Below are 16,905 nucleotides of genomic sequence, written 5' to 3' on the forward strand. Positions count from 1 at the left end.
TCAGGAAGAGCCAGTTATTAAGCCGCTGAAAGTGTCTTATAAAAATAGCAGACAATCTAAACTGTGAATCATTCCACGGAGCCCCAGTGGTGTGAGCACAAGCAGATTCTGCCATGAGTTAAACAATTGTGCAAACATGTGCTCCACATCCTTTCTGTGCCTGATTCAGTGCTAACCCTGGGGTGAACGAAGATTAATAAAGTGTAGCCTGTGTCTGAAAAGAGTTCACATCCCAGTGAGAAAGGAGCAAACAGATTTTTTAAATACTATACACAAGAAGGTTAAACTATTGGAGATGAGTTAAAAGGGGTCACTCTGAAGTTCTGTTGATGAAGTATGGTTCTGTACAAAGTGCTATGAAAACATGGAAGAAGGAAAATTAACCCAACCTGAGGGTGCCTGGCAAACTTCAAGGCACAGACATTTGAATGGTCCTTTGAAAGATGAGTAACAGTTTGAAAGCAGCAATGGAGTTTTTTCAGCAGGAGGAACAACACACGGAGTAAGGTTTGGAGGCATGACTCTGCACAGCTAATGAGGGATCAGAGAAGAGCTTTGTATGGCTGGACAGCATGGTGTATGCGACAGGGACAAGGAGTGAGGCTGGGAAAGAAAGCAGGAGTGTTTGGGCAGAGTCAGTGTGAAGAGGAGCCCAGAAGATTCTCAGGTTAGGAAAGGTGCAAGGAAATTGGTGTTTTACATGGATTCTTCTGGTGGTCTCTGAGCTGCAGAGGAGGGCAGCTCAACGAGGGCCATCTTTAGTATGATACATGGTGTCGTCATTGTTTTACTTACTAACTCAGAAGATTAGCCCATTTCCTAATGTCCTTTGCTTAGTGTCAGGGAGTGATTATACTTTAAAACGGAGGTTGGCAAACTATAGCCATATCAAATTTGGCCCACCACCGATTTTTGCCAATAAAGTTTTATTGGACCACAGCCATGACCATTCATTTCATGTTGTTTATGGCTGATCATTGCACTAGGACTGATTTCACAGCAGAGTTGAATAGCTGCAACAGAGACAGATGCACAAGACCTGAAATATTTATGGTGTGGTGCTTTACAGGAAAAGTTTGCTGACCCTTGACTTTTGGTTCTCCAAAGTCATTGCCATCTTTCCCATCAGACCAGAAACTTGGAAGACAACCTGGAAACTTTGCCTCATTACCTTCTGTACTGCTCACCTCTGCCTTTATCAAGTGGCCAAATTCAACTGCTTTCACAAAGTCAGTTGTGGAGCATAGGGTAGAGGATCACATTTAAAAAAAAAAAAAAAGAGAGAGAGACTGACAGAGAGACAGTGAGTTCTAGAAACCAGGCAAGTCTTGTCAAGCCACTCCATCTCTTCTCTCCAAAAGTCCCCATGTATGAGGTCAGCAGCCTTCCATGACCCCAAGTATACTGACTGCAGCAGCATTCAGGAACATTTTTATCATATCCTCACTGGCAGGACAGAACTGATTAGGTAGTTGTGTTAGTCAAACAGCTGCCCCCACAGCATGTGCATGAATGGGTTGACATCAATCTTAGGGAAATATGTAATGTGCTCTTATAAGACTGCAGACTTACTCCTGTCCTGTTCAGCATTTTCACTGGCATACATGAACCAGAAACCATGTTTCTCGATGTGGAGTTTGCCCATAGCTACAGGATGGAGGATGGCTAAAAGTGGCATTGATATGTCAGAATCCGTGTTCCAAAGAAATCTTGATGAACTAGAATAGTGGTCAGAATGTACTCTCTGTCACAGAAGCAGTCTCTCCTAAATGAAGAACGTGGGGCTCTAGCAAAATATCTGATATTTTCAGATCCTGGGGCAAGAGTACAAATGGAGACCAGCCTGCCATACATCCAAATATCTGGAAGTTATAAATCAAGACAACAAGCTAAACAAAATGGGCCTTATCCTCCTACCTTGACAAATAGACCTTCTTCACTACCTGGAAGTCCAGGTTCAAGATCAGAATTCTCTGACTCCTTGGAGTCTTAATGCTGTAACATGGCAGCGTGGGAGAGCAGCCCCTCGCTCCACCCCACCCCCAACTTTCACCCCTTCTTTCTATTTTCTAGCCTCCTCCTGGACTGCTCCGAATGTGTCTCTAGTCGCTTCCCCTTTACTGCACACCAGTGATGTCTGTCATTCGGTGCCATTTGTTTGGCTCCACTCTCCAGCTTCTCTCTTTAACTCCAATCCCTGTCTCTGATTAACTTGTTTCTAGCTTCTTCAGGCAATCCCTGGTCTCATGCTTATATTTGGCACAATCCCCAGAAAATAATGTCCCTGATGGAGTCACCCTTGGGCTTGGAAAAACAATCTGGTCAATTGCCACCTGCCTTCCAGCTCCTGGATCTTATATGATAATCCCTGACCAGCATCTTAGATGAAAACTGCTTCTTGTCACTCCCACCACCCATGCCAGTGGCTCTTGAACTCAAGTACAAAGGATGACCACATATTTCAGCAAATCTGGGGCAGAAGTCCCACCGACAAGCAATATATTTATTTGAATTGTAATGTTTTTATTTTCAAAAGGTCACATGCTTTAGAGAAACTGTTTTAATCATTGAAATATTATTTATGTGTAATGTACCTTCTAAAAAGTACACAGAAAATAAACATACAGCTTAACAAATTTCACAAAATGTATAACTTCCAGATAAACAAATGCTTCACTGTCTTCTCCCCAAAGGAAACCAACCACTCTTCTGACTGCTAATACTATTGTTTGGTTTTGCCTGTTTTTGAATTTTATGTAAATATAATCAAATACTACAGACTCCTTCGTATATGATTTCTTTCATTCAACATAATGTTTGTGAGATTCATCTGTGGTGCCATGTGTGGTCTTAGGTCACTCATTTTCATGCTGTATAGTATGCCATTATATGAGTACATCAACATTTATTTATACATATCATTGTTGATGGGCATTTAAGTTGTATCCAGTTGATGGTTATTATATATAATCCTGCCATGAACAGTCTTACAAATATCTGTTGGTGCATGTGAGCATGAATTTGGGGACATATATATCTAGAAGTGAATTACTGGGTGATGGTTTTTACATATTTCAACGTATTTCAACTCTTTGATAGTTCAAAGACCTTGGTTGAACCAACCTGCACTCCCATCTCCAGTCTATGGGAATTCTTTTTTGTTCCACATTTTCAGAATTTTTTTTTATTCTTCTCCATGAGACAGTCATGTTCATTTCCATGTTGAAAATTTACAGAATTTTTTTGCCAAACAGGGGAAATGAATATTGTGGAAGATGTACCAAGTTTATTCCTGTGCCTTCAGCTGCCCCAAGTTGGAATTCAGTTGTCCATCAACCACATTGACCTCTTGGAGGTTCTTCTTTCAGTTTCATGACTTTCTAACTTTTTGCTAAACTGTTTACCACTTATGGAACAGCGTACCTCCTCTGTCCAGCATGGTGCCTGCCACCTTATTGGCTGAGTCTGAAGACTGATTCACTGCTGACTTTCAATCCATTTTGAAAAGATACCATTTATCTGGATAATGTTACTTTGATTAGAGGTTCATCTGATTGTGGCTTTGACTAGTCCCTAAGTCCTTTCAAGGTAACAGACCATGCACTTCTTTCATATTTACTTCCATCACCTGAAAGAATACTTGAGACCCCACGGGGAGCAATCAGTATTTGCTAACCAACTGCCTGGCTCAGTGTAGCTTAAAATCCGTCTTTATTTTTATATGATAGTTTAAATGATTTAATGAGTGGCTGTCACTGACAAGGCACTTGGGGACTGTGCATAAAATGACATAATAATATAAAAATAAAGCTTTGCTCAGAGACTAATACACAGAACTGCCTTCTGTGTACATATTGCTCTTCATACTAGAGGAAAGAATTCTTCCTTTGGTCAAGTGGAGTTGTTTTCATTAATAAAAATAAGTAAATCCACATTCTCTCCTGGTGCTTTATTTGAATGCTTACAAAAACAGGCATCATATATAATATTCATTTCAGCAATGAATATGCAGAAAGTGCTGCATCTCTTTATTTAGGAATTTTAAACATTGCAGTCATGTTCATCATGGTGACTGTGGGCTTTTATATCTAAGACAGACTCATTTCTCAAAGTCATATTTAAATATCTCAAACCGTAGTGTTGGCCTCTTGGGTACTGCACAACATACAACTGAAGAAGGAAGGTTAACCTCTCCAGAAAAAAAAAAAAAGTAAAGAAAAGGTGCAGCTGTGGATATTTCACGTTCAGAAAGCAGCGGGGACAGGGGAAAGAAGAACAGAGAACTCTAGGGGAGCCAAGTTTGCAATGAGAATCTGGATGTTGGCTTCATCTTAGAGCAGAGTGTGGGAGTTGTTCTCTAACTTAATGACGCTCTAAGTGAGGTATACACTTTTTTCTCAGTTCCGTGTTTTATAGGCAAGATTTCTCTTCTGTTCCTTTCAATAATCTAAACTGACAATCCGAATGGTTAGCTGGACCCAAGCACACTCACAGTTTCATACCTGTGACATTGGCCCAGGTTTTAGATCTTAGGATAGTTTCATTCATTCATTCATTTGTTCTTTCATTCACTTGCTCATTTAAAAAAATTAAATGGCCAGGCAACAAATACGTACCCAGCACCTACTATATGCCAAGTGTTGTGCTTGGTGCTTAGGATACAATGATATGTCATAACCAGACATTATTTAATTAAGTACACAACTGTAAAAGTGCATCAGTGGGAGTGCTCTGAAGAAACAAGTTGGTGCAGTGGAAATGTGTATTAGAAGGATCTGCCTTAGTCAGGGAGGTCTGGGAAGTGTCCTTGAGGAATGATGACCGAGAAAGTGATGATCTGTATATGAGCCAATGCCTTACCTAAGTGAAGTGGGCGGCGGGAATGGAAAACAAATGAAAACAGCTCGTGCACAGGCCCTGTCGTGGGAAAGCATAATGCACACAAGGACTGGCATGAAGGTCAGTGTGGGAGGATGGGGGAGAGCAAAGGGTGTGGGCAGGGCCTTGTGGGCCCTTATGGAGTGTTGTCCTTATCCTAACAGCAAAGTGGACTCACGTGGAAGAATCGGTGGAGGACTGGGACGGAGCCAGTTTTTCGAGGTGGGTTGTGGAAGCATACTCGGAAGCATACTGGAAAGTGTTTTAGAATTTCTTGTTCTTGCCTTGACACAGTCCCTGGTTGGCATCTTGACTCAATTACAGGTGTCCCCCAATAGCTGTTAGCTGCCTAGCAGGCTGGTCTCCCAGTCCTGAGTGGATAACGGGGAGGATGCTGGGGTGGCGGAGGGACACACTCCAGTAGTCTGGCTCGGTTCTCATCTCTGCACACAATGAACAGCCTGTGCTTGCTGCTTGCAGATCCAAGTGTGTTTAACCGTAGCAGTCTGACAGGGAAGCCTGGTTTCAACTTTAATAGAACACAAGGCACCCAACCAAGTTGGCATAATCTCTCTCCTGAGAGGTGATGTGTGGCCTTTGCGTGCCGGGCCTTCGATTTACAACCAGGATTAAATACAGATAAATTCAAAATGTAAATGCTCTTGACTCCATTTATAATTCTAATAATAAAATACATCATAATAGCATTTTCATATTCCAGATATTCAACATTTAGAGATTTAAAAGGTCTGAAAAAATCTTTTTGGGTCAAGCTATTGTAATTCATAGCATGCTAAGATAGCAATAAACCTCGTAGGGACAGAATTGGGGGCCACGGGGTACGAAGGGGGAAGGAAACTGTCCTGAATATTAACTGTGATTGTCATACAGCTGGGTTTCAACCTCGGCACTTGTGACGTTTTGGGCCATGTCATCCTTGGTTGTGGGGCTTGCCCTGTGCCTTGTATGATGTTGAACAACATCCCTGACGTTTACCCACCAGATGCCACTAACACACACCTCCCCCATCCCCAGTTGTGACAACCAAACGTGTCTCCAGACATTGCCAAATATCTCCTGGGAGACAAAATCCCCCTTACTTTTGAACACTGTATAGAGGACGCATAATTAGTACACCTGGTATAGAAGGTTTTGCGAAATAAAAACAAGCATTGCCAATAATTCGAGAATTGTTTTAAATAAGAAAAAAATTCTATACCATGTGGTTAGAGGTTTTCAACCTAAGATCAGTTTTGCTTTCCAAACTATTGAAACGCCTAGCAGGTACATGAAAATGCCTCCATTCCAGCCTCCCTAGAAACTCCCAGCTGAGGGGCAGACCTCATTCCATTCAGTGAGGAAAGTGGAGCTTAGGATTCTGCAAGTCAACTTTTTACTTTAAAGTTTGAAATGCAAAAACAGCTTTGCTATTTCTTCATCTGCAGAGGAACAAAAAAGGAAACGGTTGTTTGCTCCCTGTGCTCTTGAGACTTTAAATATTTCTCCTACCTCAGTTTTGGTGGGAGATGGGAAGGTATTAAAAGCTAGAATAGAATCATTTGGATGCTTAACTGTAGTCTGGAGGAATTGGAAAAGCTTTGCAAAATTTCCCAAGAGAGTGAAGCTCTCTGACAGAGGTCGACTGCCTGGTGTCTTCTGCTCGGACAGAAATCACCATCCAGCTGGGGCTGCTGCAAATGTGTGGGCTGAAGATACTCGGCTTCCTGCCTTTTTGCCATGCTATAGGTGTTTGACCTTGAAAAATGGCCAGATCTCCTTGGATCTTCACGGTCTTTTTTTCTGAAAATAAAACTAAAAGCAGTCGCTGAATCCCTCACCAGACTGTGGTGAGGTTTAATGAGATTGCAAATGGGGGTCCAGCATTATGATTTGAGGAGTGTGACTTCACCTTGAGGCTATCAGGTCTTTCCCAGTATTTGGTCTAATTATTTTTCTTTTTCTTTTTTCTTTTTTAATTTTTGAGACAGTCTCACCCTGTCACGAGGCTGGAGTGCAGTGGTGCAATCTCAGCTCACTGCAACCTCCGACTACCTGGTTCAAGCGATTCTCCTGCCTCAGCTTCCTGAGTAGCTGGAATTACAGGCATGTGCCACCACGCCCAGCTAATTTTTGTATTTTTAGTAGAGACGGGGTTTCACCATGTTGGCCAGGAGGGTCTCGATCTCCTGACCTCATGATCTACCCGCCTCGGCCTCCCAAAATGCTGGGATTACAGGCGTGAGCCACCATGCCTGGCCTATTTGGCCTATTTCTTTTGGTAAATTGGTTAGGTCTGCAGATGTTTCTTTTATATAATTGGAGATGCAGGATGGTTCACAGAAACACTAAACACCATAAATTTAAGTCTAGTGAGTTGAGATTAGGTATTGATGGATTTGAACCCATTATATAGATAGATGTAGAGATATAACTCATATAGCTATAGATAACATGTAATAGATATTTTTGTGTAGATAAGGATATGAACCTTTGAATAGATTCATAATGAGAATAATAAAATATTACCTAAAAATATCACTAATACCATGGCTTACATGATTTGAAAAAGCTTCTGGTATTTTAGATCGGAAAGTATAAACTATCTACTGTCTTCACTGGGGCTGCTCTAATGAAATACCATAGACTGGGTGGCTTATAAACAACAGAAATTTATTTCCCAGTTCTAGAGGCTGGGAAGTCCAAGATCAAGGTGCCAGTAAATTTGGTATCCGGTGAGAGCCCACTTCCTGGTTCACAGATGGTGCCTTTTCACTGTGTCTTCCCATGGTGGAAGGGGAGGAGGAAGCTCTCTGGAGACTCTTTTTATATGGGTACTAATCCCATTCATGAGGGCAGAGCCTTCATGACTTCATCACCTCCTGAAGGCCCAGCTCCTAACACCATCGCTTTGGGGATTGGATTTTAATGAACGAATTTTGCAGAGAAGGGACAAAAACATTCAGACCATAGCATATACTAAAAATGTGAATGGAGTTAGAAAACCTTAGTTGGTCTGAATATTAGAAAGCTCTAGAGAAAAGTCCCCCCAGGCAGCCTGCATGTATATCTTGTGAAGGAGAATTTACCTACAGCCCCTAAAGGAACACAGAGAGAGGGATCTTGTTTTGTCTTTGTGGCTCTGTGCTACTTAAAGCAGGAGGATTAAGCAGGAAAATGTCAGTTGGTTTATATTAAGGCTAAAGACTGATCCCTGACTAATGTTGAAATTAGCCAGCTAAACTTGGGTTAGTCCAAAGGGTAAAGAAAGTAATAAAATAAGACGAACATCTTTTAAACTGGAGTGTGATTTGGGAAGTTTCCAGTGGCAGTAGCATGGGGTGTCTGTCAGGAAGAGGGCAGGGGGATGAAGACCTGACTCTCAGAAGTGTCTTACAGCGCAATGAGCTGTAAGACTTTCATCCCTGTCCAAAATTGATACCAATAACCCTACACATTTGTGTAGTTTGCAAAGCACTATCTCGGCCACCATTTCAAATAGTCCTTAGGACAATCCTGAAAGTTGCTACCATTATTTTCAATGGATAAAGCCAGCTCAGAAGGTCAAACTTATTCAAGGGCCTTTGATTGATAATTTGTGGAGTCTGGGCTAGAAGCAATCTACCCCACATGCCAAGTTCCTTCTCTTAAAAAAAAAAAAAAAAAACGGAGAAAAAATTCCCCTAAGAAGGTAGAATAAAATAAATACAGAAAGCAGTCAGGAATCCAGGTGGAGAGTTAAGAACTAATAGAGTGGTTTCGTTTGCTTTTTAAAAAGTTTCTTCTATTCCACCTCACCACCCTTCTCTCTGTGTCCGGAATTGGTGGGTTCTTGGTCTCACGGACTTCAAGAACGAAGCCGCGGACCCTCGCGGTGAGTGTTACAGTTCTACAGGCAGCGTGTCCGGAGTTTGTTCCTTCTGATGTTCAGATGTGTTCGGAGTTTCTTCCTTCTGGTGGGTTCGTGGTCTCGCTGGCTCAGGAGTGAAGCTGCGGACCTTCGCAGTGAGGGTTATAGCTCTTAAGGCGGCGCGTCTGGAGTTGTTCGCTCCTCCCGGTGGGCTCATGGTCTCGCTGGCTTCAGGAGTGACGCTGCAGACCTTCACGGTGTTACAGCTCATAAAAGCAGTGTGGACCCAAAGAGCGAGCAGTAGCAAGATTTATTGCAAAGAGCAAAAGAACAAAGCTTCCACGGTGTGGAAAGGGACCCAAGCGGGTTGCCACTGCTGGCTAGGGCACCCTGCTTTTATTCTCTTATCTGGCCCTACCCACGTCCTGCTGATTGGTAGAGCCCAGTGGTCTATTTTGGCAGGGCGCTGATTGGTGCGTTTACAATCCCCTGAGCTAGACATAAAGGTTCTCCACGTCCCCACCAGAGCAGCTAGATACAGAGTGTCAATTGGTGCATTCACAGACCCTGAGCTAGACACACGGTGCTGATTGGTGTGTTTACAATCCCTGAGCTAGACATAAAGGTTCTCCACATCTCCACCAGACTCAGGAGCCCAGCTGGCTTCACCCAGTGGATCCTGCACCGGGGCTGCAGGTGGAGCTGCCTGCCAGTCCGGTGCCACACGCTCGCACTCCTCAGCCCTTGGGTGGTCGATGGGACTAGAGCAGGGGGTGGCGCTCGTTGGGGAGGCTCGGGCGGCACAGGAGCCCATGGAGGGGGTGGGAGGCTCAGGCATGGCGGGCTGCAGGTCCCGAGCCCTGCCCCGTGGGAAGGCAGCTAAGGCGCGGTGAGAAATCCAGCGCAGCGCCGGTGGGCTGGCACTGCTGGGGGACCCAGTACACCCTCCGCAGCCGCTGGCCTGGGTGCTAAGCCCCTCATTGCCCGGGGCCAGCAGGGTCGGCCGGCTGCTCTGAGTGAGGGGCCCGCCAAGCCCACGCCCACCGGGAACTCCAGCTGGCCCGCAAGCGCCGCGCGCAGCCGCGGTTCCCGCTCGCGCCTCTCCCTCCACACTCCCTGCAAGCTGAGGGAGCCGGCTCCCGCCTTGGCCAGTCCAGAAAGGAGCTCCCACAGGGCAGCGGTGGGCCGAAGGGCTCCTCGAGTGCCGCCAAAGTGGGAGCCCAGGCAGAGGAGGCGCTGACAGAGAGCGAGGGCTGTGAGGACTGCCAGCAGGCTGTCACCTCTCACCTCTATACTTTCCTGACAGGGGTCTTGATGTTAAGTTCATTTTTCATTTTAGAAAGATAAGAAGCCTGGCATGGTGGCTGTGCCTGTCGTCCTAGCTACTCAGCAGGCTGAGGTGGGAGGGTCACTTGAGCCCAGGACTTTGAGACCAGCCTGAGCAACATAGTGAGATCCTGTCTTCACATTTTTTCTTTTTTTTTTTTTTTTTAAAAAGCCATGTATGGTGGCTATGCTTGTATCCCTAGCTACTCAGGAGGCTGAGGTGGGAGGATCACGTGAGCCCAGGAGTTCGAGACTGCAGTGAGCTGTGATCACACTACTGCATTCCAGCCAGGGTGACAGTCTGGTAAGGAAAAAAAAAAAAAGATTTAAAAAACCTCTCTCCAGCATTGAAACTTCCTGTAGGCTAGTTGACCAAATCTCAACATTAGCTGCCAGGTTATGTGTGTCCAAGCAATGCAGGCTGTGGTTTTAATTAGCATGATGTCTCTAAGGATTTTGTCTGTCCTCCTGTGTATGGAGATTCCAATTTACTGGTTTTAAGATGTGGTGAACAAAAGTCTGTTCTCGTAATTGACCAAGGGGATGTAGGCCACGAAGGCATGAGTCTTAAGTACGTGACCCCCTAACTCACGCTGAAGCCATGCTCACTGCATCTGAGCAGGTGCTGCTTTGGCTTCTTGTTTTTTATTTTTAAATTTCCTAAGTTTTGTTTGGTTTTTACCTTCCCCTGGTTTGGCAGATGCATTTGTACTTTTTGGAGAGATATTTATACCATTCGTGTTAAAGGTATTTTTTTTTTTAATTGTGTCCTGTCAACAGTACATTGAGGATACAATTTAGGAACTCAAAATGTGTTTAAACACAACTTAGCAAATGTTATGTCTCATCATTTGGCCTCTGAAAATTCATTTTATTTAATGCCATAACCAATATTCCTGATTTGAAATACTTCCTTTTATCTTTTGTCTTGAAGGCAGTATTTTTTTAAATGTACCCTGTTTGACTTTCTTCTAATAACACCCCCCCCCAAAATATTCTTGATTGCTACAGTCATCATACCTATTTATCTCCATCTATGTATCCTCATTATCTGTCTATCTAAACAAAAACTGCTTCTGGGAAGGTGCTAAGACAAAGCCTTACAGTACTAGGTCCCCAGAGAGATCATTTGCTTGTGGCACCAGGTAAGTGACACGTGGGCTTTCCTCTCCCAAGCAAGACATCTGGTTGTCACCTGCCAATCTGCTCAACCAGTTATGGAGTAACTCTGCTGCCTCTCCACTCAGATATGGGAGAGTTAATTATTTAATATGTTTGCTAAGCACATTGGGTTCCCTAGAGAAAGCGTGCCACATAAATATATATAAATGAATTATTAATTAAAGTTTAAGCAGATTGGTTGGTGAGTTCTTCCTTAACTGCCCCATTTTCCTAATGAGGTGTTTTGAAGTTACTATCTAGATTTGGTATCTTGCCCCTCCTTCTTTCCAGTGACTTCTCCCTCTTTCCCTCCTTATTTTCCTTCCGCTTAATTCTCTTTCCTTTCTGTCAGCCCTGTCAGTGCCTACCATATTGTGGGCATTCAGGCAATCACAATGATTTAATGCCAGATCTATAGGTAAAAGCCTTCATTAACTTCAACAGGCGTCATAAGCTCCTAGGAACTCTAGGGTGAGATTAATAATTAGATAATGATTCTAATGTGCTATGAAAATGAGAAGCCAGGCTCATGAAATGCTGAGCGTGGTGTGGTTATCAGCAGTAGATGAAACCCTTGTTTACCAACCCCTTTTCCCTGATCTGTTTCAAGTAAAACGAGAGATCCCAGATAGTTTAAAAATTAATATAAATCAAATCAAACCCCTCCCACAATGCCGACTCGTCTCTCATCAGCCAGAACAATACAAAGAGATTGCAATTTAAGAGCCTGGTTTGGAGGTTCGTTGGATTCTCTTTGAGGGAACCATGGACTAATTTAGATCGAGTATGAAGGAGCAGCATAATTGCTTATTGAATGTTGATGTCCAAATCCTAGTTATTCCTTTACCGGAGATTAAGGGGAATTAGAGAACAGTTCACGTCCATCCTGCTAAACCTGACCCAGTTTATTTACACTGTAATCTTACTTCAGAGCATGAGAAGTAAAATGAGCTGCTCTTATCAATTAATAGCTGAAGAAAAAATTTAGATTTCAAGTTCAATGTAAGAGCTACTTATTCCAAAGCACTACAGAGATGAAGAGGTGCTTCCTTTTAGGCCAGGAGCGGGGAGGGGAGGGAGGAAGCACTGAAGAGAATTTGTTTTTTCCTTCCTAAGAGTTTGAATTATTGCGCAATCTTGGATTTTCTAGTGACCTGTGTGAAAGCCCTGGGGCTAAAGCAGACCTATAATGGATCTATTTCTGAATGGTTCAGCAGTATTGGAGTTTAAAACAGCAGTCGTGAAACCTGCACGTAATGAGGCCAGTGCTTACTTCTGCATCTAGGAGGCCATTGGTCACCTGTACTTTGAGAGAGCCTGCATGGCCTCTCAAAGTACAGAAGGGGGCAAGCCCCTCCTTGGCCCACTTCCACAATTCTCCAGGGTAGCCAGTCCTATACTTAGCAGACACAGAAGTCGCTCTAGGGATATGAGATAAACAGTCAGCTAAAGACCCTACACTTGCTCTCAAATCTTCCTGCCCTGCCATGCCCACCCCACCTGCAGCACCACATTCCACTATTAGACATTCACTTCTCTGAGTTAAGCCGTTGTTCCACATTCAAATACCTCTGGGAGGTACAATACATTGAGTTTACCAGTCATTAGTAATTTAGTACAAATATTTGTTGTTTGTTAGATTGACACATAACACGCATTGACAAGTATTTGTTGTTTGTTGGACTGATACATGACATGCATTGATCAGAGGCAGGGAGTGGGAAGCTGTACTTGAGCACAAGGCTGCCTTTCTACTGGCTGCCCCACTCCTCTGAACCTCATCATGCACACCAGGAAACCAGGGCGTTAGATCAGCAGATGTCCAACGTCGCTTCCTGTCCCAGCACTGTGTATCTCTGATAGTTGTGGGAAGGGGCACAGATACAACCATGATGATGGGTCAGGGGGCGTCTGGATGTGAGGATGATGGCGGGAGCCTGAGACACAACAGAATGAGCATGGAAATTCATGAGAAGGCTCGGGAACTCTGAGTTGCTTTATATCAGCCTGTAGCCTTGGGTCTAGGCTCCAGAGTTCAGCACAGAGCCTGGAACACAATAGGGGCCCAATAACATTAGATGGAAAAGGACAGGAAAATAAAAACTATCTATGTATTCGTTTTCTGGGACTGCTGGGAAAAATGACCACACACTGGGCAGTTTGAAATGAGGAAATTTATTGTCTCACAGTTCTGGAAGGTAGAAGCCCAACACCGAGGTACTGGCAAGGCCGTGCTCCCTCTGAAACCTCAAGAGGAGCATCCTGCTGCCTATTCCAGGTTCTAGTTGCCCCAAGCACACCTTGGCTTGTGGCATCCTGGCTCCAGTCTCTGCCTCCCATGGCCATCTTTTCTCTGGCTCTTCACACTGTCATACCCTGTGTACGTGTCTATGTCCACGCCCACATTTCCATCTTCTTCTTCTTCTTTTTTTTTTCTTTTCTTTTCTTTTTCTTTCTTTTTTTTTTTTTTTTTTTAAAAAAAAAAAAAAAAAAAAAGGCCTGTCGCCCAGGCTGGAGTGAAGTGGCACGATTTTGGCTCACTGCAACCTCTGCCTCCCAGGTTTAAGCAATTCTCCTGCCTCAGCTTCCTGAGTACCTGGGATTACAGGCACATGCGACTATGCTGGCTAATTTTTGTATTTTCAGTAGAGACAGGGTTTCACCATGTTGGCCAGCCTGGTCTCCAACTGCTGACCCCAAGTGATACACCTGCCTCGGCCTCCCAAAGTGTTGGGATTACAGGTGTGAGCCACTGCGCCCGGCCCCAAATTTCCATCTTCTTATAAAGACACCAGTCATATTGCGTGAGGGTTCACCTTATGCCTTTTTTTTTTTTTTTTTTTTTCTCCTGAGACAGTCTTGCTCTTTCACCCAGGCTGGATGGAGTACAGTGGCGCGATCTCAGTTCACTGCAACCTCTGCCTCCCAGGTTCAAGTGTTTCTCCTGCCTCAGCCTACCAAGTAGCTGGGATTACAGGCATGTGCCACCACACCCGGCTAAATTTTGTATTTTTAGTAGAGACAGGGTTTCCCCATGTTGGTCAGGCTGGTCTTGAACTCCTGACCTCAAGCGATCCACCTACCTCAGCCTCCCAAAGTGTTGGGATTACAAGCGTGAGCCACCATGCTAGGCCCACCTTATGACTTATCTTAACCTGATGACACCTGTATGAAGCCTATTTCCAAATAAGGTCACATTCACAAGTATTGAGGATTAGGACTCTGACATATCCTTGTAGGGAACACAGTTCAACCCATAACAGACTACTTCACAGAACTGTTGCAAACATGAACTGAAATGTGAAATGTCTTGATGACTGGAAAGTGTTTATGCAAATGTAGGAGAAGGAACTCAGCTGGGATTTGAGTCTGGCCCTGTCTTCCAACGATCAGGCTACCTGCAGACTCTCAGCATAGAAGCCTCCAAAGCCCAATTTAGGGGTGTGAAGACTAATGAGGGAGAAAGAGTATAGAAAATGAGGTCAAGTCATGAAAGACAAATTTCATTACCTTCAAAGAGTTGCCTGGGCCCACTGTGGGTCCCAAGCAAGGGAGGTGACCGCAAATACCCCGTGTGACAACTTAGATGTCCTAGGAGACCAGCCTTGCCTGCTTACTGATGCCACATTGGAGAGAATGGCAATCACTGATTCACTCATTTTTATACCTTTTATTATCATAGACTGTGAAGGTGCTGTTAATGAAAAAAGCTTTAATAAGCACCAGTAATGCATAAACACCACACTACGCAGAAGACAGACATGGTTCATGACATCCCAGAGTGTGGGTTCTAAAGGACACCTGGACAGCCATGCATGAATTTTACATATTTTTTTCCTTTTTTGTGGGGGGTGGGGGAGTGGGTAGCATCAGGGAAGAGTTGCATTCTAATTGGTTATGAACCACAGGTCTAAATTTCAATTCTGGCCTGAATAGTAATTTTTCCTGAAGGTTTGAATAAATCATCCAATCTGCTTCAGTTTCAACTATTTTCAGCATTTCTATTTTAATCATTAATTCTGAGTGCTAAGGACCCCGGAGTCACCGAGCCCGTTTGCGACTTAATTTGGGATGGGAATGAGGCAGGAGGAGAGGATGTGCTGAGAACCAAACAGGAGAAAATGGGCTTGACCTGGAGTTTTGAAAGATTTGGGCCAGATACGAGGGACATTTTCTTATTAGTGATAGCTGTAATTCTTTGTTTTGCTCTGGCAAGGCGGATTATAGAATTTGCACAAATAGTTTTGGTGAAGATAGAAGAAATTCTCATGTAAGGAAGATGGTTTAATTTTCATTCTGACTTGACTGCAAAGAGACAGTTGGATGAACCCTGCATTAAGGTAAATCACAGAATCTCAAGATAATAAATGCCTATAATCCATTCTACTCCCCTTTTTGCTTTGAATAGTAAGAAGCTCAGAGCTAATTATACTGTCCCGTTAAAATACTCAGGGCACTGTTTCAGTTATCTATTGCTATAAGCAAACTACCCTCAAACTTACTGGCTCAAAACAACAATTTATTTTTATCTTCCATGGTTCAGTGAGCTGACAGGACTCAGCTGGGCCCTTTTTGCTTTCAAATTCTCATGCAGTTTCAGTGGGATGATGGCTAGGGTTGGAGTCATCTGAAGACTCAACTGGGACACATGTTCAAGATGGTTTGCTCATTCATGTTTGGTACCTGGGCTGGGCTGACCTGGATGGCTGGAGGCTGGCTGAGCACCTCTCTCTCCATCCATGTGGCTAGCCAGGGCCCTCTGACAACATGCTGGTAGCTGTATGGTGGCTGACTTCCCGGGGAAATACTGGGGAATCACTTCCCTTAGGGTCATAATGGGAGATGTGGTTCACGAGTGGGGTCATCATGAGAGTCGTATCGCCATAGGTATTTATAAATCTTTTTAAAATTTTTCGTGGTCTTATAAGAGCTATATCTTTCCTTGTAAGCCATTTTTGGAAGTTAGGAAGTAGGAATAATACACAAACAATGCTTTATTCTTGTCTAGGGCTCAACAATTTACCACCACCCTCACTATGCTAGCTTACCTGAACTTCACAACACTGTGTAAACAGGTAGATTTACTTTGTCCCATTTTTACAGACACAGAGACTGAGGACTGAAGATTAGTGTTCTCCCCAAGCTAGCCCAGCTACGACGAGGTGCGTTGCCCTGGACAATGTGTCTGACATAGAAATCTATGTTCTCAAGCACCTGGTGAAGTGCTGGCAGAGGCCTAAACCTAAAACTCAGATGTGACCCCTCCCCGCCAGCATGCACCTGGTTGCCTCTCCATTGGCCCTTCGTAGCAAGTTTGATGTAGTGACATGGGCACTAGTCCTTGAGCAAAATTACCAGAATCCAAACTGGCTCTGCCACCTCCTGGCTGTGGACCTGGGATCTTTCCTACGTCTCTGTTTCTTCATTTGTAAAATGAGGCTGATGATAGTAACAGTGTCTACCTCTCCCGGTTGCCAAGAGAATTACATGAATGAAGGCCTCAAAGTAATACTTGTTAAGAACTGAAAAAGAAACCTCTCCGTGAAAAGCTGTAGAGCTAAGTGGCTATTAAGAGGACCCCGTTCTAGCTGCCTCTTCTCTGTGTGTTTCTTGATTTTATATGGACTTTACTAAGCATCCCAGCTGATCATGACGTTTCATTGTGCTTGATATTATCAGGTGGACTAAAAGCC

This window comes from Nomascus leucogenys, chromosome 20 (assembly GCF_006542625.1).
Source record: "Nomascus leucogenys isolate Asia chromosome 20, Asia_NLE_v1, whole genome shotgun sequence".
Classification (NCBI taxonomy): domain Eukaryota; kingdom Metazoa; phylum Chordata; class Mammalia; order Primates; family Hylobatidae; genus Nomascus; species Nomascus leucogenys.